Raw genomic sequence first — 27956 nt, 5'->3', positions numbered from 1 at the left:
TGAATGGTGCAAGAATCCATGGAATCCTATAAAATTGACTTCAGGAAACAAAATTCTTATCTTGTATGTTACACCAAGCAACTATATTCTATGACTTGTGGAAATGTTCCCATGATTTTTAATTCGGGTGGGAAAATCTGATGATGATTTCAAATCAAAATGGCTTTAGGAAATGCCAGCTTATTTTCCTGAATTTTCCTTTCTCTTGTTTTTTCCAAAATTATCTATAATGTTTTATTGAGGAATTTTTTGGCAATTTAAAAACAATTGTTTAGTCCATCAGTTGAGTATGTTCTTGTGGCTTTTTTGTAGGTGACAAAAGGAACTAGAAGTCACTAAGAGACTTTAAAGTGTCTTTCTAAGCTTCTAGTTGACTTGAATTTTATTACGGAAGGTATTCGAAGCAAAAAAATCAAATGGAAATTGACATAGTCACTTTACCGTTTTGGAAACTTTATGCAGTTAAAAGATGCTCAAAACGACTGAAAATACGAAGACTAATTTTATTTTATGTTTACATAGAAATGAATATTTTTCTTCTTTTGAGCTTTTTTGGTGTATTCTTTAGTAAGTTTTCAGAGCCAACTCACACTAAATCTGCCTTTTAAACTGTTGAAAGGCTTGAGCGGTACAAGGTTTCAAGTTAAGATGACTTCACATCAGATTTTTAAATTTTAGTGAGGCCTGAAATTTTGAAGGTATCTCAGAAGTTGTGGCTGAGTTGTTAAAGCGATGGACTTGAAATCCATTGGGATCTCCCTGCGCATTCAATCATTGCCAACTATGTCAATTTCCAAGTAGGTTTTTTGATGATTATCTGAGTAGATCAATGCACACCTTCCTTAGTTTATCCCCCAAAAAGTTGTTTCATATCTCTGGACTGGATTTGGAGAACCAACCTGCGGGCATCTAAAGATCTTATTTTGATTAACTGGCCTGGCCCATCATCACATGTGAATCACACTGCTAATCAAAAGATGAGACCTCGTACGATCAGGTAAGAGGTGCTTCTCCATCTCTCATCTAGTTGCCACAAATGTCAGGTATGGTTGATAGATTGGAACATGTGCTTTGCTTTGCACCGATTCTACTTATATTATCTCTGGGGTGGAATCTTTTACCACACAGTGAAAAATCTTTAGCAACTTCTGGATGAGCAGCTTTCTAGCAGTTTAAGTTTTGCAATTATTTTCCTCTCCTTTTTCCTGGTAACAGAGCTGGCACAGTTTTCATAAACAATTTTAAAACTGTCCTGATTGTGATACTGTGGAATTCTAGGCACACTTGTAGATTAAAAGTGGAGGAGATATTAATTTATGATGGTGTATTAAATGTAGATTTGTACTGCAGCTTTAAAGCCAGTTTCACCAACATGCATTGGTATTCTTTAGTAAGTTTTCAGAGCCAACTCACACTAAATCTGCCTTTTAAACTGTTGAAAGGCTTGAGCGGTACAAGGTTTCAAGTTAAGATGACTTCACATCAGATTTTTAAATTTTAGTGAGGCCTGAAATTTTGAAGGTATCTCAGAAGTTGTGGCTGAGTTGTTAAAGCGATGGACTTGAAATCCATTGGGATCTCCCTGCGCATTCAATCATTGCCAACTATGTCAATTTCCAAGTAGGTTTTTTGATGATTATCTGAGTAGATCAATGCACACCTTCCTTAGTTTATCCCCCAAAAAGTTGTTTCATATCTCTGGACTGGATTTGGAGAACCAACCTGCGGGCATCTAAAGATCTTATTTTGATTAACTGGCCTGGCCCATCATCACATGTGAATCACACTGCTAATCAAAAGATGAGACCTCGTACGATCAGGTAAGAGGTGCTTCTCCATCTCTCATCTAGTTGCCACAAATGTCAGGTATGGTTGATAGATTGGAACATGTGCTTTGCTTTGCACCGATTCTACTTATATTATCTCTGGGGTGGAATCTTTTACCACACAGTGAAAAATCTTTAGCAACTTCTGGATGAGCAGCTTTCTAGCAGTTTAAGTTTTGCAATTATTTTCCTCTCCTTTTTTCCTGGTAACAGAGCTGGCACAGTTTTCATAAACAATTTTAAAACTGTCCTGATTGTGATACTGTGGAATTCTAGGCACACTTGTAGATTAAAAGTGGAGGAGATATTAATTTATGATGGTGTATTAAATGTAGATTTGTACTGCAGCATTAAAGCCAGTTTCACCATCATGCATGATTTCCTTAATGTGTTCCCTTCTCCATTTTCACCACAAGAAAATCTAGAGTAGTAAGCTACATGTGTGGTTCCATGGTGTAATGGTTAGCACTCTGGACTCTGAATCCAGCGATCTGAGTTCAAATCTCAGTGGAACCTGTAAGTTTCATCTTTAGCATTATAATTTCTACGATGTTCAACTTTTAGAATGAAACTTGAAACTTAAAAACTTGAAACTTGATTTGAATGGTGCAAGAATCCATGGAATCCTATAAAATTGACTAAAGGAAACAAAATTCTTATCTTGTATGTTACACCAAGCAACAATATTCTATGACTTGTGGAAATGTTCCCATGATTTTTAATTCTGGTGGGAAAATCTGGTGATGATTTCAAATCAAAATGGCTTTAGGAAACGCCAGCTTATTTTCCTGAATTTTCTTTTCTCTTGTTTTTTCCAAAATTATCTATAATGTTTTATTGAGGAATTTTTTGGCAATTTAAAAACAATTGTTTAGTCCATCAGTTGAGTATGTTCTTGTGGCTTTTTTGTAGGTGACAAAAGGAACTAGAAGTCACTAAGAGACTTTAAAGTGTCTTTCTAAGCTTCTAGTTGACTTGAATTTTATTACGGAAGGTATTCGAAGCAAAAAAATCAAATGGAAATTGACATAGTCACTTTACCGTTTTGGAAACTTTATGCAGTTAAAAGATGCTCAAAACGACTGAAAATACGAAAACTAATTTTATTTTATGTTTACATAGAAATGAATATTTTTCTTCTTTTGAGCTTTTTTGGTGTATTCTTTAGTAAGTTTTCAGAGCCAACTCACACTAAATCTGCCTTTTAAACTGTTGAAAGGCTTGAGCGGTACAAGGTTTCAAGTTAAGATGATTTCACATCAGATTTTTAAATTTTAGTGAGGCCTGAAATTTTGAAGGTATCTCAGAAGTTGTGGCTGAGTTGTTAAAGCGATGGACTTGAAATCCATTGGGATCTCCCTGCGCATTCAATCATTGCCAACTATGTCAATTTCCAAGTAGGTTTTTTGATGATTATCTGAGTAGATCAATGCACACCTTCCTTAGTTTATCCCCCAAAAAGTTGTTTCATATCTCTGGACTGGATTTGGAGAACCAACCTGCGGGCATCTAAAGATCTTATTTTGATTAACTGGCCTGGCCCATCATCACATGTGAATCACACTGCTAATCAAAAGATGAGACCTCGTACGATCAGGTAAGAGGTGCTTCTCCATCTCTCATCTAGTTGCCACAAATGTCAGGTATGGTTGATAGATTGGAACATGTGCTTTGCTAAGAAACAGATTCTACTTATATTATCTCTCGGGTGGAATCTTTTACCACACAGTGAAAAATCTTTAGCAACTTCTGGATGAGCAGCTTTCTAGCAGTTTAAGTTTTGCAATTATTTTCCTCTCCTTTTTTCCTGGTAACAGAGCTGGCACAGTTTTCATAAACAATTTTAAAACTGTCCTGATTGTGATACTGTGGAATTCTAGGCACACTTGTAGATTAAAAGTGGAGGAGATATTAATTTATGATGGTGTATTAAATGTAGATTTGTACTGCAGCTTTAAAGCCAGTTTCACCATCATGCATGATTTCCTTAATGTGTTCCCTTCTCCATTTTCACCACAAGAAAATCTAGAGTAGTCAGCTACATGTGTGGTTCCATGGTGTAATGGTTAGCACTCTGGACTCTGAATCCAGCGATCTGAGTTCAAATCTCAGTGGAACCTGTAAGGTTCATCTTTAGCATTATAATTTCTACTATGTTCAACTTTTAGAATGAAACTTGAAAACTTGAAACTTGATTTGAATGGTGCAAGAATCCATGGAATCCTATAAAATTGACTTCAGGAAACAAAATTCTTATCTTGTATGTTACACCAAGCAACTATATTCTATGACTTGTGTAAATGTTCCCATGATTTTTAATTCGGGTGGGAAAATCTGATGATGATTTCAAATCAAAATGGCTTTAGGAAACGGCAGCTTATTTTCCTGAATTTTCTTTTCTCTTGTTTTTTCCAAAATTATCTATAATGTTTTATTGAGGAATTTTTTGGCAATTTAAAAACAATTGTTTAGTCCATCAGTTGAGTATGTTCTTGTGGCTTTTTTGTAGGTGACAAAAGGAACTAGAAGTCACTAAGAGACTTTAAAGTGTCTTTCTAAGCTTCTAGTTGACTTGAATTTTATTACGGAAGGTATTCGAAGCAAAAAAATCAAATGGAAATTGACATAGTCACTTTACCGTTTTGGAAACTTTATGCAGTTAAAAGATGCTCAAAACGACTGAAAATACGAAGACTAATTTTATTTTATGTTTACATAGAAATGAATATTTTTCTTCTTTTGAGCTTTTTTGGTGTATTCTTTAGTAAGTTTTCAGAGCCAACTCACACTAAATCTGCCTTTTAAACTGTTGAAAGGCTTGAGCGGTACAAGGTTTCAAGTTAAGATGACTTCACATCAGATTTTTAAATTTTATTGAGGCCTGAAATTTTGAAGGTATCTCAGAAGTTGTGGCTGAGTTGTTAAAGCGATGGACTTGAAATCCATTGGGATCTCCCTGCGCATTCAATCATTGCCAAATATGTCAATTTCCAAGTAGGTTTTTTGATGATTATCTGAGTAGATCAATGCACACCTTCCTTAGTTTATCCCCCAAAAAGTTGTTTCATATCTCTGGACTGGATTTGGAGAACCAACCTGCGGGCATCTAAAGATCTTATTTTGATTAACTGGCCTGGCCCATCATCACATGTGAATCACACTGCTAATCAAAAGATGAGACCTCGTGCGATCAGGTAAGAGGTGCTTCTCCATCTCTCATCTAGTTGCCACAAATGTCAGGTATGGTTGATAGAATGGAACATGTGCTTTGCTTTGCACCGATTCTACTTATATTATCTCTCGGGTGGAATCTTTTACCACACAGTGAAAAATCTTTAGCAACTTCTGGATGAGCAGCTTTCTAGCAGTTTAAGTTTTGCAATTATTTTCCTCTCTTTTTTCCTGGTTTCAGAGCTGGTACAGTTTTCATAAACAATTTTAAAACTGTCCTGATTGTGATACTGTGGAATTCTAGGCACACTTGTAGATTAAAAGTGGAGGAGATATTAATTTATGATGGTGTATTAAATGTAGATTTGTACTGCAGCTTTAAAGCCAGTTTCACCAACATGCATGATTTCCTTAATGTGATCCCTTCTACATTTTCACCACAAGAAAATCTAAAGTAGTAAGCTACATGTGTGGTTCCATGGTGTAATGGTTAGCACTCTGAATCCAGTGATCTGAGTTCAAATCTCAGTGGAACCTGTAAGTTTCATTTTTAGCATTATAATTTCTACTATGTTCAACTTTTAGAATGAAACTTGAAAACTTGAAACTTGATTTGAATGGTGCAAGAATCCATGGAATCCTATAAAATTGACTTCAGGAAACAAAATTCTTATCTTGTATGTTACACCAAGCAACTATATTCTATGACTTGTGGAAATGTTCCCATGATTTTTAATTCGGGTGGGAAAATCTGATGATGATTTCAAATCAAAATGGCTTTAGGAAACGCCAGCTTATTTTCCTGAATTTTCTTTTCTCTTGTTTTTTCCAAAATTATCTATAATGTTTTATTGAGGAATTTTTTGGCAATTTAAAAACAATTGTTTAGTCCATCAGTTGAGTATGTTCTTGTGGCTTTTTTGTAGGTGACAAAAGGAACTAGAAGTCACTAAGAGTCTTTAAAGTGTCTTTCTAAGCTTCTAGTTGACTTGAATTTTATTACGGAAGGTATTCGAAGCAAAAAAATCAAATGGAAATTGACATAGTCACTTTACCGTTTTGGAAACTTTATGCAGTTAAAAGATGCTCAAAACGACTGAAAATACGAAGACTAATTTTATTTTATGTTTACATAGAAATGAATATTTTTCTTCTTTTGAGCTTTTTTGGTGTATTCTTTAGTAAGTTTTCAGAGCCAACTCACACTAAATCTGCCTTTTAAACTGTTGAAAGGCTTGAGCGGTACAAGGTTTCAAGTTAAGATGACTTCACATCAGATTTTTACATTTTAGTGAGGCCTGAAATTTTGAAGGTATCTCAGAAGTTGTGGCTGAGTTGTTAAAGCGATGGACTTGAAATCCATTGGGATCTCCCTGCGCATTCAATCATTGCCAACTATGTCAATTTCCAAGTAGGTTTTTTGATGATTATCTGAGTAGATCAATGCACACCTTCCTTAGTTTATCCCCCAAAAAGTTGTTTCATATCTCTGGACTGGATTTGGAGAACCAACCTGCGGGCATCTAAAGATCTTATTTTGATTAACTGGCCTGGCCCATCATCACATGTGAATCACACTGCTAATCAAAAGATGAGACCTCGTACGATCAGGTAAGAGGTGCTTCTCCATCTCTCATCTAGTTGCCACAAATGTCAGGTATGGTTGATAGATTGGAACATGTGCTTTGCTTTGCACTGATTCTACTTATATTATCTCTCGGGTGGAATCTTTTACCACACAGTGAAAAATCTTTAGCAACTTCTGGATGAGCAGCTTTCTAGCAGTTTAAGTTTTGCAATTATTTTCCTCTCCTTTTTCCTGGTAACAGAGCTGGCACAGTTTTCATAAACAATTTTAAAACTGTCCTGATTGTGATACTGTGGAATTCTAGGCACACTTGTAGATTAAAAGTGGAGGAGATATTAATTTATGATGGTGTATTAAATGTAGATTTGTACTGCAGCTTTAAAGCCAGTTTCACCAACATGCATGATTTCCTTAATGTGTTCCCTTCTACATTTTCACCACAAGAAAATCTAGAGCAGTCAGCTACATGTGTGGTACCATGGTGTAATGGTTAGCACTCTGAATCCAGCGATCTGAGTTCAAATCTCCGTGGAACCTGTAAGTTTCATCTTTAGCATTATAATTTCTACTATGTTAAACTTTTAGAATGAAACTTGAAAACTTGAAACTTGATTTGAATGGTGCAAGAATCCATGGAATCCTATAAAATTGACTTCAGGAAACAAAATTCTTATCTTGTATGTTACACCAAGCAACTATATTCTATGACTTGTGGAAATGTTCCCATGATTTTTAATTCGGGAGGGAAAATCTGATGATGATTTCAAATCAAAATGGCTTTAGGAAACGCCAGCTTATTTTCCTGAATTTTCTTTTCTCTTGTTTTTTCCAAAATTATCTATAATGTTTTATTGAGGAATTTTTTGGCAATTTAAAAACAATTGTTTAGTCCATCAGTTGACTATGTTCTTGTGGCTTTTTTGTAGGTGACAAAAGGAACTAGAAGTCACTAAGAGACTTTAAAGTGTCTTTCTAAGCTTCTAGTTGACTTGAATTTTATTACGGAAGGTATTCGAAGCAAAAAAATCAAATGGAAATTGACATAGTCACTTTACCGTTTTGGAAACTTTATGCAGTTAAAAGATGCTCAAAATGACTGAAAATACGAAGACTAATTTTATTTTATGTTTACATAGAAATGAATATTTTTCTTCTTTTGAGCTTTTTTGGTGTATTCTTTAGTAAGTTTTCAGAGCCAACTCACACTAAATCTGCCTTTTAAACTGTTGAAAGGCTTGAGCGGTACAAGGTTTCAAGTTAAGATGACTTCACATCAGATTTTTACATTTTAGTGAGGCCTGAAATTTTGAAGGTATCTCAGAAGTTGTGGCTGAGTTGTTAAAGCGATGGACTTGAAATCCATTGGGATCTCCCTGCGCATTCAATCATTGCCAACTATGTCAATTTCCAAGTAGGTTTTTTGATGATTATCTGAGTAGATCAATGCACACCTTCCTTAGTTTATCCCCCAAAAAGTTGTTTCATATGTCTGGACTGGATTTGGAGAACCAACCTGCGGGCATCTAAAGATCTTATTTTGATTAACTGGCCTGGCCCATCATCACATGTGAATCACACTGCTAATCAAAAGATGAGACCTCGTACGATCAGGTAAGAGGTGCTTCTCCATCTCTCATCTAGTTGCCACAAATGTCAGGTATGGTTGATAGATTGGAACATGTGCTTTGCTTTGCACCGATTCTACTTATATTATCTCTGGGGTGGAATCTTTTACCACACAGTGAAAAATCTTTAGCAACTTCTGGATGAGCAGCTTTCTAGCAGTTTAAGTTTTGCAATTATTTTCCTCTCCTTTTTCCTGGTAACAGAGCTGGCACAGTTTTCATAAACAATTTTAAAACTGTCCTGATTGTGATACTGTGGAATTCTAGGCACACTTGTAGATTAAAAGTGGAGGAGATATTAATTTATGATGGTGTATTAAATGTAGATTTGTACTGCAGCTTTAAAGCCAGTTTCACCAACATGCATTGGTATTCTTTAGTAAGTTTTCAGAGCCAACTCACACTAAATCTGCCTTTTAAACTGTTGAAAGGCTTGAGCGGTACAAGGTTTCAAGTTAAGATGACTTCACATCAGATTTTTAAATTTTAGTGAGGCCTGAAATTTTGAAGGTATCTCAGAAGTTGTGGCTGAGTTGTTAAAGCGATGGACTTGAAATCCATTGGGATCTCCCTGCGCATTCAATCATTGCCAACTATGTCAATTTCCAAGTAGGTTTTTTGATGATTATCTGAGTAGATCAATGCACACCTTCCTTAGTTTATCCCCCAAAAAGTTGTTTCATATCTCTGGACTGGATTTGGAGAACCAACCTGCGGGCATCTAAAGATCTTATTTTGATTAACTGGCCTGGCCCATCATCACATGTGAATCACACTGCTAATCAAAAGATGAGACCTCGTACGATCAGGTAAGAGGTGCTTCTCCATCTCTCATCTAGTTGCCACAAATGTCAGGTATGGTTGATAGATTGGAACATGTGCTTTGCTTTGCACCGATTCTACTTATATTATCTCTGGGGTGGAATCTTTTACCACACAGTGAAAAATCTTTAGCAACTTCTGGATGAGCAGCTTTCTAGCAGTTTAAGTTTTGCAATTATTTTCCTCTCCTTTTTCCTGGTAACAGAGCTGGCACAGTTTTCATAAACAATTTTAAAACTGTCCTGATTGTGATACTGTGGAATTCTAGGCACACTTGTAGATTAAAAGTGGAGGAGATATTAATTTATGATGGTGTATTAAATGTAGATTTGTACTGCAGCATTAAAGCCAGTTTCACCATCATGCATGATTTCCTTAATGTGTTCCCTTCTCCATTTTCACCACAAGATAATCTAGAGTAGTCAGCTACATGTGTGGTTCCATGGTGTAATCGTTAGTACTCTGACTCTGAATCCAGCGATCTGAGTTCAAATTTCAGTGGAACCTGTAAGTTTCATCTTTAGCATTATAATTTCTACTATGTTCATCTTTTAGAATGAAACTTGAAACTTAAAAACTTGAAACTTGATTTGAATGGTGCAAGAATCCATGGAATCCTATAAAATTGACTAAAGGAAACAAAATTCTTATCTTGTATGTTACACCAAGCAACAATATTCTATGACTTGTGGAAATGTTCCCATGATTTTTAATTCTGGTGGGAAAATCTGATGATGATTTCAAATCAAAATGGCTTTAGGAAACGCCAGCTTATTTTCCTGAATTTTCTTTTCTCTTGTTTTTTCCAAAATTATCTATAATGTTTTATTGAGGAATTTTTTGGCAATTTAAAAACAATTGTTTAGTCCATCAGTTGAGTATGTTCTTGTGGCTTTTTGTAGGTGACAAAAGGAACTAGAAGTCACTAAGAGACTTTAAAGTGTCTTTCTAAGCTTCTAGTTGACTTGAATTTTATTACGGAAGGTATTCGAAGCAAAAAAATCAAATGGAAATTGACATAGTCACTTTACCGTTTTGGAAACTTTATGCAGTTAAAAGATGCTCAAAACGACTGAAAATACGAAGACTAATTTTATTTTATGTTTACATAGAAATGAATATTTTTCTTCTTTTGAGCTTTTTTGGTGTATTCTTTAGTAAGTTTTCAGAGCCAACTCACACTAAATCTGCCTTTTAAACTGTTGAAAGGCTTGAGCGGTACAAGGTTTCAAGTTAAGATGACTTCACATCAGATTTTTACATTTTAGTGAGGCCTGAAATTTTGAAGGTATCTCAGAAGTTGTGGCTGAGTTGTTAAAGCGATGGACTTGAAATCCATTGTGATCTCCCTGCGCATTCAATCATTGCCAACTATGTCAATTTCCAAGTAGGTTTTTTGATGATTATCTGAGTAGATCAATGCACACCTTCCTTAGTTTATCCCCCAAAAAGTTGTTTCATATCTCTGGACTGGATTTGGAGAACCAACCTGCGGGCATCTAAAGATCTTATTTTGATTAACTGGCCTGGCCCATCATCACATGTGAATCACACTGCTAATCAAAAGATGAGACCTCGTACGATCAGGTAAGAGGTGCTTCTCCATCTCTCATCTAGTTGCCACAAATGTCAGGTATGGTTGATAGATTGGAACATGTGCTTTGCTTTGCACTGATTCTACTTATATTATCTCTCGGGTGGAATCTTTTACCACACAGTGAAAAATCTTTAGCAACTTCTGGATGAGCAGCTTTCTAGCAGTTTAAGTTTTGCAATTATTTTCCTCTCCTTTTTCCTGGTAACAGAGCTGGCACAGTTTTCATAAACAATTTTAAAACTGTCCTGATTGTGATACTGTGGAATTCTAGGCACACTTGTAGATTAAAAGTGGAGGAGATATTAATTTATGATGGTGTATTAAATGTAGATTTGTACTGCAGCTTTAAAGCCAGTTTCACCAACATGCATGATTTACTTAATGTGTTCCCTTCTACATTTTCACCACAAGAAAATCTAGAGCAGTCAGCTACATGTGTGGTACCATGGTGTAATGGTTAGCACTCTGAATCCAGCGATCTGAGTTCAAATCTCCGTGGAACCTGTAAGTTTCATCTTTAGCATTATAATTTCTACTATGTTAAACTTTTAGAATGAAACTTGAAACTTCATTTGAATGGTGCAAGAATCCATGGAATCCTATAAAATTGACTTCAGGAAACAAAATTCTTATCTTGTATGTTACACCAAGCAACTATATTCTATGACTTGTGGAAATGTTCCCATGATTTTTAATTCGGGTGGGAAAATCTGATGATGATTTCAAATCAAAATGGCTTTAGGAAATGCCAGCTTATTTTCCTGAATTTTCCTTTCTCTTGTTTTTTCCAAAATTATCTATAATGTTTTATTGAGGAATTTTTTGGCAATTTAAAAACAATTGTTTAGTCCATCAGTTGAGTATGTTCTTGTGGCTTTTTTGTAGGTGACAAAAGGAACTAGAAGTCACTAAGAGACTTTAAAGTGTCTTTCTAAGCTTCTAGTTGACTTGAATTTTATTACGGAAGGTATTCGAAGCAAAAAAATCAAATGGAAATTGACATAGTCACTTTACCGTTTTGGAAACTTTATGCAGTTAAAAGATGCTCAAAACGACTGAAAATACGAAGACTAATTTTATTTTATGTTTACATAGAAATGAATATTTTTCTTCTTTTGAGCTTTTTTGGTGTATTCTTTAGTAAGTTTTCAGAGCCAACTCACACTAAATCTGCCTTTTAAACTGTTGAAAGGCTTGAGCGGTACAAGGTTTCAAGTTAAGATGACTTCACATCAGATTTTTAAATTTTAGTGAGGCCTGAAATTTTGAAGGTATCTCAGAAGTTGTGGCTGAGTTGTTAAAGCGATGGACTTGAAATCCATTGGGATCTCCCTGCGCATTCAATCATTGCCAACTATGTCAATTTCCAAGTAGGTTTTTTGATGATTATCTGAGTAGATCAATGCACACCTTCCTTAGTTTATCCCCCAAAAAGTTGTTTCATATCTCTGGACTGGATTTGGAGAACCAACCTGCGGGCATCTAAAGATCTTATTTTGATTAACTGGCCTGGCCCATCATCACATGTGAATCACACTGCTAATCAAAAGATGAGACCTCGTACGATCAGGTAAGAGGTGCTTCTCCATCTCTCATCTAGTTGCCACAAATGTCAGGTATGGTTGATAGATTGGAACATGTGCTTTGCTTTGCACCGATTCTACTTATATTATCTCTGGGGTGGAATCTTTTACCACACAGTGAAAAATCTTTAGCAACTTCTGGATGAGCAGCTTTCTAGCAGTTTAAGTTTTGCAATTATTTTCCTCTCCTTTTTCCTGGTAACAGAGCTGGCACAGTTTTCATAAACAATTTTAAAACTGTCCTGATTGTGATACTGTGGAATTCTAGGCACACTTGTAGATTAAAAGTGGAGGAGATATTAATTTATGATGGTGTATTAAATGTAGATTTGTACTGCAGCTTTAAAGCCAGTTTCACCAACATGCATTGGTATTCTTTAGTAAGTTTTCAGAGCCAACTCACACTAAATCTGCCTTTTAAACTGTTGAAAGGCTTGAGCGGTACAAGGTTTCAAGTTAAGATGACTTCACATCAGATTTTTAAATTTTAGTGAGGCCTGAAATTTTGAAGGTATCTCAGAAGTTGTGGCTGAGTTGTTAAAGCGATGGACTTGAAATCCATTGGGATCTCCCTGCGCATTCAATCATTGCCAACTATGTCAATTTCCAAGTAGGTTTTTTGATGATTATCTGAGTAGATCAATGCACACCTTCCTTAGTTTATCCCCCAAAAAGTTGTTTCATATCTCTGGACTGGATTTGGAGAACCAACCTGCGGGCATCTAAAGATCTTATTTTGATTAACTGGCCTGGCCCATCATCACATGTGAATCACACTGCTAATCAAAAGATGAGACCTCGTACGATCAGGTAAGAGGTGCTTCTCCATCTCTCATCTAGTTGCCACAAATGTCAGGTATGGTTGATAGATTGGAACATGTGCTTTGCTTTGCACCGATTCTACTTATATTATCTCTGGGGTGGAATCTTTTACCACACAGTGAAAAATCTTTAGCAACTTCTGGATGAGCAGCTTTCTAGCAGTTTAAGTTTTGCAATTATTTTCCTCTCCTTTTTCCTGGTAACAGAGCTGGCACAGTTTTCATAAACAATTTTAAAACTGTCCTGATTGTGATACTGTGGAATTCTAGGCACACTTGTAGATTAAAAGTGGAGGAGATATTAATTTATGATGGTGTATTAAATGTAGATTTGTACTGCAGCATTAAAGCCAGTTTCACCATCATGCATGATTTCCTTAATGTGTTCCCTTCTCCATTTTCACCACAAGAAAATCTAGAGTAGTAAGCTACATGTGTGGTTCCATGGTGTAATGGTTAGCACTCTGGACTCTGAATCCAGCGATCTGAGTTCAAATCTCAGTGGAACCTGTAAGTTTCATCTTTAGCATTATAATTTCTACTATGTTCAACTTTTAGAATGAAACTTGAAACTTAAAAACTTGAAACTTGATTTGAATGGTGCAAGAATCCATGGAATCCTATAAAATTGACTAAAGGAAACAAAATTCTTATCTTGTATGTTACACCAAGCAACAATATTCTATGACTTGTGGAAATGTTCCCATGATTTTTAATTCTGGTGGGAAAATCTGGTGATGATTTCAAATCAAAATGGCTTTAGGAAACGCCAGCTTATTTTCCTGAATTTTCTTTTCTCTTGTTTTTTCCAAAATTATCTATAATGTTTTATTGAGGAATTTTTTGGCAATTTAAAAACAATTGTTTAGTCCATCAGTTGAGTATGTTCTTGTGGCTTTTTTGTAGGTGACAAAAGGAACTAGAAGTCACTAAGAGACTTTAAAGTGTCTTTCTAAGCTTCTAGTTGACTTGAATTTTATTACGGAAGGTATTCGAAGCAAAAAAATCAAATGGAAATTGACATAGTCACTTTACCGTTTTGGAAACTTTATGCAGTTAAAAGATGCTCAAAACGACTGAAAATACGAAAACTAATTTTATTTTATGTTTACATAGAAATGAATATTTTTCTTCTTTTGAGCTTTTTTGGTGTATTCTTTAGTAAGTTTTCAGAGCCAACTCACACTAAATCTGCCTTTTAAACTGTTGAAAGGCTTGAGCGGTCCAAGGTTTCAAGTTAAGATGATTTCACATCAGATTTTTAAATTTTAGTGAGGCCTGAAATTTTGAAGGTATCTCAGAAGTTGTGGCTGAGTTGTTAAAGCGATGGACTTGAAATCCATTGGGATCTCCCTGCGCATTCAATCATTGCCAACTATGTCAATTTCCAAGTAGGTTTTTTGATGATTATCTGAGTAGATCAATGCACACCTTCCTTAGTTTATCCCCCAAAAAGTTGTTTCATATCTCTGGACTGGATTTGGAGAACCAACCTGCGGGCATCTAAAGATCTTATTTTGATTAACTGGCCTGGCCCATCATCACATGTGAATCACACTGCTAATCAAAAGATGAGACCTCGTACGATCAGGTAAGAGGTGCTTCTCCATCTCTCATCTAGTTGCCACAAATGTCAGGTATGGTTGATAGATTGGAACATGTGCTTTGCTAAGAAACAGATTCTACTTATATTATCTCTCGGGTGGAATCTTTTACCACACAGTGAAAAATCTTTAGCAACTTCTGGATGAGCAGCTTTCTAGCAGTTTAAGTTTTGCAATTATTTTCCTCTCCTTTTTTCCTGGTAACAGAGCTGGCACAGTTTTCATAAACAATTTTAAAACTGTCCTGATTGTGATACTGTGGAATTCTAGGCACACTTGTAGATTAAAAGTGGAGGAGATATTAATTTATGATGGTGTATTAAATGTAGATTTGTACTGCAGCATTAAAGCCAGTTTCACCATCATGCATGATTTCCTTAATGTGTTCCCTTCTCCATTTTCACCACAAGAAAATCTAGAGTAGTAAGCTACATGTGTGGTTCCATGGTGTAATGGTTAGCACTCTGGACTCTGAATCCAGCGATCTGAGTTCAAATCTCAGTGGAACCTGTAAGTTTCATCTTTAGCATTATAATTTCTACGATGTTCAACTTTTAGAATGAAACTTGAAACTTAAAAACTTGAAACTTGATTTGAATGGTGCAAGAATCCATGGAATCCTATAAAATTGACTAAAGGAAACAAAATTCTTATCTTGTATGTTACACCAAGCAACAATATTCTATGACTTGTGGAAATGTTCCCATGATTTTTAATTCTGGTGGGAAAATCTGGTGATGATTTCAAATCAAAATGGCTTTAGGAAACGCCAGCTTATTTTCCTGAATTTTCTTTTCTCTTGTTTTTTCCAAAATTATCTATAATGTTTTATTGAGGAATTTTTTGGCAATTTAAAAACAATTGTTTAGTCCATCAGTTGAGTATGTTCTTGTGGCTTTTTTGTAGGTGACAAAAGGAACTAGAAGTCACTAAGAGACTTTAAAGTGTCTTTCTAAGCTTCTAGTTGACTTGAATTTTATTACGGAAGGTATTCGAAGCAAAAAAATCAAATGGAAATTGACATAGTCACTTTACCGTTTTGGAAACTTTATGCAGTTAAAAGATGCTCAAAACGACTGAAAATACGAAAACTAATTTTATTTTATGTTTACATAGAAATGAATATTTTTCTTCTTTTGAGCTTTTTTGGTGTATTCTTTAGTAAGTTTTCAGAGCCAACTCACACTAAATCTGCCTTTTAAACTGTTGAAAGGCTTGAGCGGTACAAGGTTTCAAGTTAAGATGATTTCACATCAGATTTTTAAATTTTAGTGAGGCCTGAAATTTTGAAGGTATCTCAGAAGTTGTGGCTGAGTTGTTAAAGCGATGGACTTGAAATCCATTGGGATCTCCCTGCGCATTCAATCATTGCCAACTATGTCAATTTCCAAGTAGGTTTTTTGATGATTATCTGAGTAGATCAATGCACACCTTCCTTAGTTTATCCCCCAAAAAGTTGTTTCATATCTCTGGACTGGATTTGGAGAACCAACCTGCGGGCATCTAAAGATCTTATTTTGATTAACTGGCCTGGCCCATCATCACATGTGAATCACACTGCTAATCAAAAGATGAGACCTCGTACGATCAGGTAAGAGGTGCTTCTCCATCTCTCATCTAGTTGCCACAAATGTCAGGTATGGTTGATAGATTGGAACATGTGCTTTGCTAAGAAACAGATTCTACTTATATTATCTCTCGGGTGGAATCTTTTACCACACAGTGAAAAATCTTTAGCAACTTCTGGATGAGCAGCTTTCTAGCAGTTTAAGTTTTGCAATTATTTTCCTCTCCTTTTTTCCTGGTAACAGAGCTGGCACAGTTTTCATAAACAATTTTAAAACTGTCCTGATTGTGATACTGTGGAATTCTAGGCACACTTGTAGATTAAAAGTGGAGGAGATATTAATTTATGATGGTGTATTAAATGTAGATTTGTACTGCAGCTTTAAAGCCAGTTTCACCATCATGCATGATTTCCTTAATGTGTTCCCTTCTCCATTTTCACCACAAGAAAATCTAGAGTAGTCAGCTACATGTGTGGTTCCATGGTGTAATGGTTAGCACTCTGGACTCTGAATCCAGCGATCTGAGTTCAAATCTCAGTGGAACCTGTAAGGTTCATCTTTAGCATTATAATTTCTACTATGTTCAACTTTTAGAATGAAACTTGAAAACTTGAAACTTGATTTGAATGGTGCAAGAATCCATGGAATCCTATAAAATTGACTTCAGGAAACAAAATTCTTATCTTGTATGTTACACCAAGCAACTATATTCTATGACTTGTGTAAATGTTCCCATGATTTTTAATTCGGGTGGGAAAATCTGATGATGATTTCAAATCAAAATGGCTTTAGGAAACGGCAGCTTATTTTCCTGAATTTTCTTTTCTCTTGTTTTTTCCAAAATTATCTATAATGTTTTATTGAGGAATTTTTTGGCAATTTAAAAACAATTGTTTAGTCCATCAGTTGAGTATGTTCTTGTGGCTTTTTTGTAGGTGACAAAAGGAACTAGAAGTCACTAAGAGACTTTAAAGTGTCTTTCTAAGCTTCTAGTTGACTTGAATTTTATTACGGAAGGTATTCGAAGCAAAAAAATCAAATGGAAATTGACATAGTCACTTTACCGTTTTGGAAACTTTATGCAGTTAAAAGATGCTCAAAACGACTGAAAATACGAAGACTAATTTTATTTTATGTTTACATAGAAATGAATATTTTTCTTCTTTTGAGCTTTTTTGGTGTATTCTTTAGTAAGTTTTCAGAGCCAACTCACACTAAATCTGCCTTTTAAACTGTTGAAAGGCTTGAGCGGTACAAGGTTTCAAGTTAAGATGACTTCACATCAGATTTTTAAATTTTATTGAGGCCTGAAATTTTGAAGGTATCTCAGAAGTTGTGGCTGAGTTGTTAAAGCGATGGACTTGAAATCCATTGGGATCTCCCTGCGCATTCAATCATTGCCAAATATGTCAATTTCCAAGTAGGTTTTTTGATGATTATCTGAGTAGATCAATGCACACCTTCCTTAGTTTATCCCCCAAAAAGTTGTTTCATATCTCTGGACTGGATTTGGAGAACCAACCTGCGGGCATCTAAAGATCTTATTTTGATTAACTGGCCTGGCCCATCATCACATGTGAATCACACTGCTAATCAAAAGATGAGACCTCGTGCGATCAGGTAAGAGGTGCTTCTCCATCTCTCATCTAGTTGCCACAAATGTCAGGTATGGTTGATAGAATGGAACATGTGCTTTGCTTTGCACCGATTCTACTTATATTATCTCTCGGGTGGAATCTTTTACCACACAGTGAAAAATCTTTAGCAACTTCTGGATGAGCAGCTTTCTAGCAGTTTAAGTTTTGCAATTATTTTCCTCTCTTTTTTCCTGGTTTCAGAGCTGGTACAGTTTTCATAAACAATTTTAAAACTGTCCTGATTGTGATACTGTGGAATTCTAGGCACACTTGTAGATTAAAAGTGGAGGAGATATTAATTTATGATGGTGTATTAAATGTAGATTTGTACTGCAGCTTTAAAGCCAGTTTCACCAACATGCATGATTTCCTTAATGTGATCCCTTCTACATTTTCACCACAAGAAAATCTAAAGTAGTAAGCTACATGTGTGGTTCCATGGTGTAATGGTTAGCACTCTGAATCCAGTGATCTGAGTTCAAATCTCAGTGGAACCTGTAAGTTTCATTTTTAGCATTATAATTTCTACTATGTTCAACTTTTAGAATGAAACTTGAAAACTTGAAACTTGATTTGAATGGTGCAAGAATCCATGGAATCCTATAAAATTGACTTCAGGAAACAAAATTCTTATCTTGTATGTTACACCAAGCAACTATATTCTATGACTTGTGGAAATGTTCCCATGATTTTTAATTCGGGTGGGAAAATCTGATGATGATTTCAAATCAAAATGGCTTTAGGAAACGCCAGCTTATTTTCCTGAATTTTCTTTTCTCTTGTTTTTTCCAAAATTATCTATAATGTTTTATTGAGGAATTTTTTGGCAATTTAAAAACAATTGTTTAGTCCATCAGTTGAGTATGTTCTTGTGGCTTTTTTGTAGGTGACAAAAGGAACTAGAAGTCACTAAGAGTCTTTAAAGTGTCTTTCTAAGCTTCTAGTTGACTTGAATTTTATTACGGAAGGTATTCGAAGCAAAAAAATCAAATGGAAATTGACATAGTCACTTTACCGTTTTGGAAACTTTATGCAGTTAAAAGATGCTCAAAACGACTGAAAATACGAAGACTAATTTTATTTTATGTTTACATAGAAATGAATATTTTTCTTCTTTTGAGCTTTTTTGGTGTATTCTTTAGTAAGTTTTCAGAGCCAACTCACACTAAATCTGCCTTTTAAACTGTTGAAAGGCTTGAGCGGTACAAGGTTTCAAGTTAAGATGACTTCACATCAGATTTTTACATTTTAGTGAGGCCTGAAATTTTGAAGGTATCTCAGAAGTTGTGGCTGAGTTGTTAAAGCGATGGACTTGAAATCCATTGGGATCTCCCTGCGCATTCAATCATTGCCAACTATGTCAATTTCCAAGTAGGTTTTTTGATGATTATCTGAGTAGATCAATGCACACCTTCCTTAGTTTATCCCCCAAAAAGTTGTTTCATATCTCTGGACTGGATTTGGAGAACCAACCTGCGGGCATCTAAAGATCTTATTTTGATTAACTGGCCTGGCCCATCATCACATGTGAATCACACTGCTAATCAAAAGATGAGACCTCGTACGATCAGGTAAGAGGTGCTTCTCCATCTCTCATCTAGTTGCCACAAATGTCAGGTATGGTTGATAGATTGGAACATGTGCTTTGCTTTGCACTGATTCTACTTATATTATCTCTCGGGTGGAATCTTTTACCACACAGTGAAAAATCTTTAGCAACTTCTGGATGAGCAGCTTTCTAGCAGTTTAAGTTTTGCAATTATTTTCCTCTCCTTTTTCCTGGTAACAGAGCTGGCACAGTTTTCATAAACAATTTTAAAACTGTCCTGATTGTGATACTGTGGAATTCTAGGCACACTTGTAGATTAAAAGTGGAGGAGATATTAATTTATGATGGTGTATTAAATGTAGATTTGTACTGCAGCTTTAAAGCCAGTTTCACCAACATGCATGATTTCCTTAATGTGTTCCCTTCTACATTTTCACCACAAGAAAATCTAGAGCAGTCAGCTACATGTGTGGTACCATGGTGTAATGGTTAGCACTCTGAATCCAGCGATCTGAGTTCAAATCTCCGTGGAACCTGTAAGTTTCATCTTTAGCATTATAATTTCTACTATGTTAAACTTTTAGAATGAAACTTGAAAACTTGAAACTTGATTTGAATGGTGCAAGAATCCATGGAATCCTATAAAATTGACTTCAGGAAACAAAATTCTTATCTTGTATGTTACACCAAGCAACTATATTCTATGACTTGTGGAAATGTTCCCATGATTTTTAATTCGGGAGGGAAAATCTGATGATGATTTCAAATCAAAATGGCTTTAGGAAACGCCAGCTTATTTTCCTGAATTTTCTTTTCTCTTGTTTTTTCCAAAATTATCTATAATGTTTTATTGAGGAATTTTTTGGCAATTTAAAAACAATTGTTTAGTCCATCAGTTGACTATGTTCTTGTGGCTTTTTTGTAGGTGACAAAAGGAACTAGAAGTCACTAAGAGACTTTAAAGTGTCTTTCTAAGCTTCTAGTTGACTTGAATTTTATTACGGAAGGTATTCGAAGCAAAAAAATCAAATGGAAATTGACATAGTCACTTTACCGTTTTGGAAACTTTATGCAGTTAAAAGATGCTCAAAATGACTGAAAATACGAAGACTAATTTTATTTTATGTTTACATAGAAATGAATATTTTTCTTCTTTTGAGCTTTTTTGGTGTATTCTTTAGTAAGTTTTCAGAGCCAACTCACACTAAATCTGCCTTTTAAACTGTTGAAAGGCTTGAGCGGTACAAGGTTTCAAGTTAAGATGACTTCACATCAGATTTTTACATTTTAGTGAGGCCTGAAATTTTGAAGGTATCTCAGAAGTTGTGGCTGAGTTGTTAAAGCGATGGACTTGAAATCCATTGGGATCTCCCTGCGCATTCAATCATTGCCAACTATGTCAATTTCCAAGTAGGTTTTTTGATGATTATCTGAGTAGATCAATGCACACCTTCCTTAGTTTATCCCCCAAAAAGTTGTTTCATATGTCTGGACTGGATTTGGAGAACCAACCTGTGGGCATCTAAAGATCTTATTTTGATTAACTGGCCTGGCCCATCATCACATGTGAATCACACTGCTAATCAAAAGATGAGACCTCGTACGATCAGGTAAGAGGTGCTTCTCCATCTCTCATCTAGTTGCCACAAATGTCAGGTATGGTTGATAGATTGGAACATGTGCTTTGCTTTGCACCGATTCTACTTATATTATCTCTGGGGTGGAATCTTTTACCACACAGTGAAAAATCTTTAGCAACTTCTGGATGAGCAGCTTTCTAGCAGTTTAAGTTTTGCAATTATTTTCCTCTCCTTTTTCCTGGTAACAGAGCTGGCACAGTTTTCATAAACAATTTTAAAACTGTCCTGATTGTGATACTGTGGAATTCTAGGCACACTTGTAGATTAAAAGTGGAGGAGATATTAATTTATGATGGTGTATTAAATGTAGATTTGTACTGCAGCTTTAAAGCCAGTTTCACCAACATGCATTGGTATTCTTTAGTAAGTTTTCAGAGCCAACTCACACTAAATCTGCCTTTTAAACTGTTGAAAGGCTTGAGCGGTACAAGGTTTCAAGTTAAGATGACTTCACATCAGATTTTTAAATTTTAGTGAGGCCTGAAATTTTGAAGGTATCTCAGAAGTTGTGGCTGAGTTGTTAAAGCGATGGACTTGAAATCCATTGGGATCTCCCTGCGCATTCAATCATTGCCAACTATGTCAATTTCCAAGTAGGTTTTTTGATGATTATCTGAGTAGATCAATGCACACCTTCCTTAGTTTATCCCCCAAAAAGTTGTTTCATATCTCTGGACTGGATTTGGAGAACCAACCTGCGGGCATCTAAAGATCTTATTTTGATTAACTGGCCTGGCCCATCATCACATGTGAATCACACTGCTAATCAAAAGATGAGACCTCGTACGATCAGGTAAGAGGTGCTTCTCCATCTCTCATCTAGTTGCCACAAATGTCAGGTATGGTTGATAGATTGGAACATGTGCTTTGCTTTGCACCGATTCTACTTATATTATCTCTGGGGTGGAATCTTTTACCACACAGTGAAAAATCTTTAGCAACTTCTGGATGAGCAGCTTTCTAGCAGTTTAAGTTTTGCAATTATTTTCCTCTCCTTTTTCCTGGTAACAGAGCTGGCACAGTTTTCATAAACAATTTTAAAACTGTCCTGATTGTGATACTGTGGAATTCTAGGCACACTTGTAGATTAAAAGTGGAGGAGATATTAATTTATGATGGTGTATTAAATGTAGATTTGTACTGCAGCATTAAAGCCAGTTTCACCATCATGCATGATTTCCTTAATGTGTTCCCTTCTCCATTTTCACCACAAGATAATCTAGAGTAGTCAGCTACATGTGTGGTTCCATGGTGTAATCGTTAGTACTCTGACTCTGAATCCAGCGATCTGAGTTCAAATTTCAGTGGAACCTGTAAGTTTCATCTTTAGCATTATAATTTCTACTATGTTCATCTTTTAGAATGAAACTTGAAACTTAAAAACTTGAAACTTGATTTGAATGGTGCAAGAATCCATGGAATCCTATAAAATTGACTAAAGGAAACAAAATTCTTATCTTGTATGTTACACCAAGCAACAATATTCTATGACTTGTGGAAATGTTCCCATGATTTTTAATTCTGGTGGGAAAATCTGATGATGATTTCAAATCAAAATGGCTTTAGGAAACGCCAGCTTATTTTCCTGAATTTTCTTTTCTCTTGTTTTTTCCAAAATTATCTATAATGTTTTATTGAGGAATTTTTTGGCAATTTAAAAACAATTGTTTAGTCCATCAGTTGAGTATGTTCTTGTGGCTTTTTGTAGGTGACAAAAGGAACTAGAAGTCACTAAGAGACTTTAAAGTGTCTTTCTAAGCTTCTAGTTGACTTGAATTTTATTACGGAAGGTATTCGAAGCAAAAAAATCAAATGGAAATTGACATAGTCACTTTACCGTTTTGGAAACTTTATGCAGTTAAAAGATGCTCAAAACGACTGAAAATACGAAGACTAATTTTATTTTATGTTTACATAGAAATGAATATTTTTCTTCTTTTGAGCTTTTTTGGTGTATTCTTTAGTAAGTTTTCAGAGCCAACTCACACTAAATCTGCCTTTTAAACTGTTGAAAGGCTTGAGCGGTACAAGGTTTCAAGTTAAGATGACTTCACATCAGATTTTTAAATTTTAGTGAGGCCTGAAATTTTGAAGGTATCTCAGAAGTTGTGGCTGAGTTGTTAAAGCGATGGACTTGAAATCCAATGGGATCTCCCTGCGCATTCAATCATTGCCAACTATGTCAATTTCCAAGTAGGTTTTTTGATGATTATCTGAGTAGATCAATGCACACCTTCCTTAGTTTATCCCCCAAAAAGTTGTTTCATATCTCTGGACTGGATTTGGAGAACCAACCTGCGGGCATCTAAAGATCTTATTTTGATTAACTGGCCTGGCCCATCATCACATGTGAATCACACTGCTAATCAAAAGATGAGACCTCGTACGATCAGGTAAGAGGTGCTTCTCCATCTCTCATCTAGTTGCCACAAATGTCAGGTATGGTTGATAGATTGGAACATGTGCTTTGCACCGATTCTACTTATATTATCTCTGGGGTGGAATCTTTTACCACACAGTGAAAAATCTTTAGCAACTTCTGGATGAGCAGCTTTCTAGCAGTTTAAGTTTTGCAATTATTTTCCTCTCCTTTTTCCTGGTAACAGAGCTGGCATAGTTTTCATAACCAATTTTAAAACTGTCCTGATTGTGATACTGTGGAATTCTAGGCACACTTGTAGATTAAAAGTGGAGGAGATATTAATTTATGATGGTGTATTAAATGTAGATTTGTACTGCAGCATTAAAGCCAGTTTCACCATCATGCATGATTTCCTTAATGTGTTCCCTTCTCCATTTTCACCACAAGAAAATCTAGAGTAGTAAGCTACATGTGTGGTTCCATGGTGTAATGGTTAGCACTCTGGACTCTGAATCCAGCGATCTGAGTTCAAATCTCAGTGGAACCTGTAAGTTTCATCTTTAGCATTATAATTTCTACTATGTTCAACTTTTAGAATGAAACTTGAAACTTAAAAACTTGAAACTTGATTTGAATGGTGCAAGAATCCATGGAATCCTATAAAATTGACTAAAGGAAACAAAATTCTTATCTTGTATGTTACACCAAGCAACAATATTCTATGACTTGTGGAAATGTTCCCATGATTTTTAATTCTGGTGGGAAAATCTGATGATGATTTCAAATCAAAATGGCTTTAGGAAACGCCAGCTTATTTTCCTGAATTTTCTTTTCTCTTGTTTTTTCCAAAATTATCTATAATGTTTTATTGAGGAATTTTTTGGCAATTTAAAAACAATTGTTTAGTCCATCAGTTGAGTATGTTCTTGTGGCTTTTTTGTAGGTGACAAAAGGAACTAGAAGTCACTAAGAGACTTTAAAGTGTCTTTCTAAGCTTCTAGTTGACTTGAATTTTATTACGGAAGGTATTCGAAGCAAAAAAATCAAATGGAAATTGACATAGTCACTTTACCGTTTTGGAAACTTTATGCAGTTAAAAGATGCTCAAAACGACTGAAAATACGAAGACTAATTTTATTTTATGTTTACATAGAAATGAATATTTTTCTTCTTTTGAGCTTTTTTGGTGTATTCTTTAGTAAGTTTTCAGAGCCAACTCACACTAAATCTGCCTTTTAAACTGTTGAAAGGCTTGAGCGGTACAAGGTTTCAAGTTAAGATGACTTCACATCAGATTTTTAAATTTTAGTGAGGCCTGAAATTTTGAAGGTATCTCAGAAGTTGTGGCTGAGTTGTTAAAGCGATGGACTTGAAATCCATTGGGATCTCCCTGCGCATTCAATCATTGCCAACTATGTCAATTTCCAAGTAGGTTTTTTGATGATTATCTGAGTAGATCAATGCACACCTTCCTTAGTTTATCCCCCAAAAAGTTGTTTCATATCTCTGGACTGGATTTGGAGAACCAACCTGCGGGCATCTAAAGATCTTATTTTGATTAACTGGCCTGGCCCATCATCACATGTGAATCACACTGCTAATCAAAAGATGAGACCTCGTACAATCAGGTAAGAGGTGCTTCTCCATCTCTCATCTAGTTGCCACAAATGTCAGGTATGGTTGATAGATTGGAACATGTGCTTTGCTTTGCACCGATTCTACTTATATTATCTCTGGGGTGGAATCTTTTACCACACAGTGAAAAATCTTTAGCAACTTCTGGATGAGCAGCTTTCTAGCAGTTTAAGTTTTGCAATTATTTTCCTCTCCTTTTTCCTGGTAACAGAGCTGGCACAGTTTTCATAAACAATTTTAAAACTGTCCTGATTGTGATACTGTGGAATTCTAGGCACACTTGTAGATTAAAAGTGGAGGAGATATTAATTTATGATGGTGTATTAAATGTAGATTTGTACTGCAGCATTAAAGCCAGTTTCACCATCATGCATGATTTCCTTAATGTGTTCCCTTCTCCATTTTCACCACAAGAAAATCTAGAGTAGTAAGCTACATGTGTGGTTCCATGGTGTAATGGTTAGCACTCTGGACTCTGAATCCAGCGATCTGAGTTCAAATCTCAGTGGAACCTGTGAGTTTCATCTTTAGCATTATAATTTCTACTATGTTCAACTTTTAGAATGAAACTTGAAACTTAAAAACTTGAAACTTGATTTGAATGGTGCAAGAATCCATGGAATCCTATAAAATTGACTAAAGGAAACAAAATTCTTATCTTGTATGTTACACCAAGCAACAATATTCTATGACTTGTGGAAATGTTCCCATGATTTTTAATTCTGGTGGGAAAATCTGATGATGATTTCAAATCAAAATGGCTTTAGGAAACGCCAGCTTATTTTCCTGAATTTTCTTTTCTCTTGTTTTTTCCAAAATTATCTATAATGTTTTATTGAGGAATTTTTTGGCAATTTAAAAACAATTGTTTAGTCCATCAGTTGAGTATGTTCTTGTGGCTTTTTTGTAGGTGACAAAAGGAACTAGAAGTCACTAAGAGACTTTAAAGTGTCTTTCTAAGCTTCTAGTTGACTTGAATTTTATTACGGAAGGTATTCGAAGCAAAAAAATCAAATGGAAATTGACATAGTCACTTTACCGTTTTGGAAACTTTATGCAGTTAAAAGATGCTCAAAACGACTGAAAATACGAAGACTAATTTTATTTTATGTTTACATAGAAATGAATATTTTTCTTCTTTTGAGCTTTTTTGGTGTATTCTTTAGTAAGTTTTCAGAGCCAACTCACACTAAATCTGCCTTTTAAACTGTTGAAAGGCTTGAGCGGTACAAGGTTTCAAGTTAAGATGACTTCACATCAGATGTTTAAATTTTAGTGAGGCCTGAAATTTTGAAGGTATCTCAGAAGTTGTGGCTGAGTTGTTAAAGCGATGGACTTGAAATCCATTGGGATCTCCCTGCGCATTCAATCATTGCCAACTATGTCAATTTCCAAGTAGGTTTTTTGATGATTATCTGAGTAGATCAATGCACACCTTCCTTAGTTTATCCCCCAAAAAGTTGTTTCATATCTCTGGACTGGATTTGGAGAACCAACCTGCGGGCATCTAAAGATCTTATTTTGATTAACTGGCCTGGCCCATCATCACATGTGAATCACACTGCTAATCAAAAGATGAGACCTCGTACAATCAGGTAAGAGGTGCTTATCCATCTCTCATCTAGTTGCCACAAATGTCAGGTATGGTTGATAGATTGGAACATGTGCTTTGCTTTGCACCGATTCTACTTATATTATCTCTGGGGTGGAATCTTTTACCACACAGTGAAAAATCTTTAGCAACTTCTGGATGAGCAGCTTTCTAGCAGTTTAAGTTTTGCAATTATTTTCCTCTCCTTTTTCCTGGTAACAGAGCTGGCACAGTTTTCATAAACAATTTTAAAACTGTCCTGATTGTGATACTGTGGAATTCTAGGCACACTTGTAGATTAAAAGTGGAGGAGATATTAATTTATGATGGTGTATTAAATGTAGATTTGTACTGCAGCTTTAAAGCCAGTTTCACCATCATGCATGATTTCCTTAATGTGTTCTCTTCTCCATTTTCACCACAAGAAAATCTAGAGTAGTCAGCTACATGTGTGGTTCCATGGTGTAATGGTTAGCACTCTGGACTCTGAATCCAGCGATCTGAGTTCAAATCTCAGTGGAACCTGTAAGTTTCATCTTTAGCATTATAATTTCTATTATGTTCAACGTTTAGAATGAAACTTGATTTGAATGGTGCAAGAATCCATGGAATCCTATAAAATTGACTTCAGGAAACAAAATTCTTATCTTGTATGTTACACCAAGCAACTATATTCTATGACTTGTGTAAATGTTCCCATGATTTTTAATTCGGGTGGGAAAATCTGATGATGATTTCAAATCAAAATGGCTTTAGGAAACGCCAGCTTATTTTCCTGAATTTTCTTTTCTCTTTTTTTTTCCAAAATTATCTATAATGTTTTATTGAGGAATTTTTTGGCAATTTAAAAACAATTGTTTAGTCCATCAGTTGAGTATGTTCTTGTGGCTTTTTTGTAGGTGACAAAAGGAACTAGAAGTCACTAAGAGACTTTAAAGTGTCTTTCTAAGCTTCTAGTTGACTTGAATTTTATTACGGAAGGTATTCGAAGCAAAAAAATCAAATGGAAATTGACATAGTCACTTTACCGTTTTGGAAACTTTATGCAGTTAAAAGATGCTCAAAACGACTGAAAATACGAAGACTAATTTTATTTTATGTTTACATAGAAATGAATATTTTTCTTCTTTTGAGCTTTTTTGGTGTATTCTTTAGTAAGTTTTCAGAGCCAACTCACACTAAATCTGCCTTTTAAACTGTTGAAAGGCTTGAGCGGTACAAGGTTTCAAGTTAAGATAACTTCACATCAGATTTTTAAATTTTAGTGAGGCCTGAAATTTTGAAGGTATCTCAGAAGTTGTGGCTGAGTTGTTAAAGCGATGGATTTGAAATCCATT

The 27956-nt window shown here is 35.4% G+C and overlaps 8 non-coding genes across 8 annotated transcripts; all 8 read left to right on the top strand.

Moving 5' to 3' along the window:
* The first annotated feature begins 2270 nt into the window (after positions 1–2270).
* Positions 2271–2342, top strand: TRNAQ-CUG (transfer RNA glutamine (anticodon CUG)). Its single transcript has one exon. It is a non-coding gene; the product is annotated as a tRNA-Gln (tRNA).
* Positions 2343–3874: 1532 nt separating this feature from the next.
* Positions 3875–3946, top strand: TRNAQ-CUG (transfer RNA glutamine (anticodon CUG)). Its single transcript has one exon. It is a non-coding gene; the product is annotated as a tRNA-Gln (tRNA).
* Positions 3947–13471: 9525 nt separating this feature from the next.
* On the top strand, positions 13472–13543 carry TRNAQ-CUG (transfer RNA glutamine (anticodon CUG)). Its single transcript has one exon. It is a non-coding gene; the product is annotated as a tRNA-Gln (tRNA).
* A 1532-nt stretch (positions 13544–15075) lies between these two features.
* Positions 15076–15147, top strand: TRNAQ-CUG (transfer RNA glutamine (anticodon CUG)). The gene has a single exon. It is a non-coding gene; the product is annotated as a tRNA-Gln (tRNA).
* A 1532-nt stretch (positions 15148–16679) lies between these two features.
* TRNAQ-CUG (transfer RNA glutamine (anticodon CUG)) lies at positions 16680–16751 on the top strand. The gene has a single exon. It is a non-coding gene; the product is annotated as a tRNA-Gln (tRNA).
* Positions 16752–23868: 7117 nt separating this feature from the next.
* TRNAQ-CUG (transfer RNA glutamine (anticodon CUG)) lies at positions 23869–23940 on the top strand. The gene has a single exon. It is a non-coding gene; the product is annotated as a tRNA-Gln (tRNA).
* A 1530-nt stretch (positions 23941–25470) lies between these two features.
* Positions 25471–25542, top strand: TRNAQ-CUG (transfer RNA glutamine (anticodon CUG)). The gene has a single exon. It is a non-coding gene; the product is annotated as a tRNA-Gln (tRNA).
* Positions 25543–27072: 1530 nt separating this feature from the next.
* Positions 27073–27144, top strand: TRNAQ-CUG (transfer RNA glutamine (anticodon CUG)). The gene has a single exon. It is a non-coding gene; the product is annotated as a tRNA-Gln (tRNA).
* The last annotated feature ends 812 nt before the right edge of the window (positions 27145–27956 follow it).

Source organism: Dendrobates tinctorius, unplaced genomic scaffold, assembly GCF_039654945.1.
Source record: "Dendrobates tinctorius isolate UK_male_01 unplaced genomic scaffold, ASM3965494v1 ptg000047l, whole genome shotgun sequence".
Lineage (NCBI taxonomy): Eukaryota > Metazoa > Chordata > Amphibia > Anura > Dendrobatidae > Dendrobates > Dendrobates tinctorius.
The sequence above is the reverse complement of the archived record's forward strand: the minus strand, read 5'-3'. Positions and strand labels throughout refer to the sequence as shown.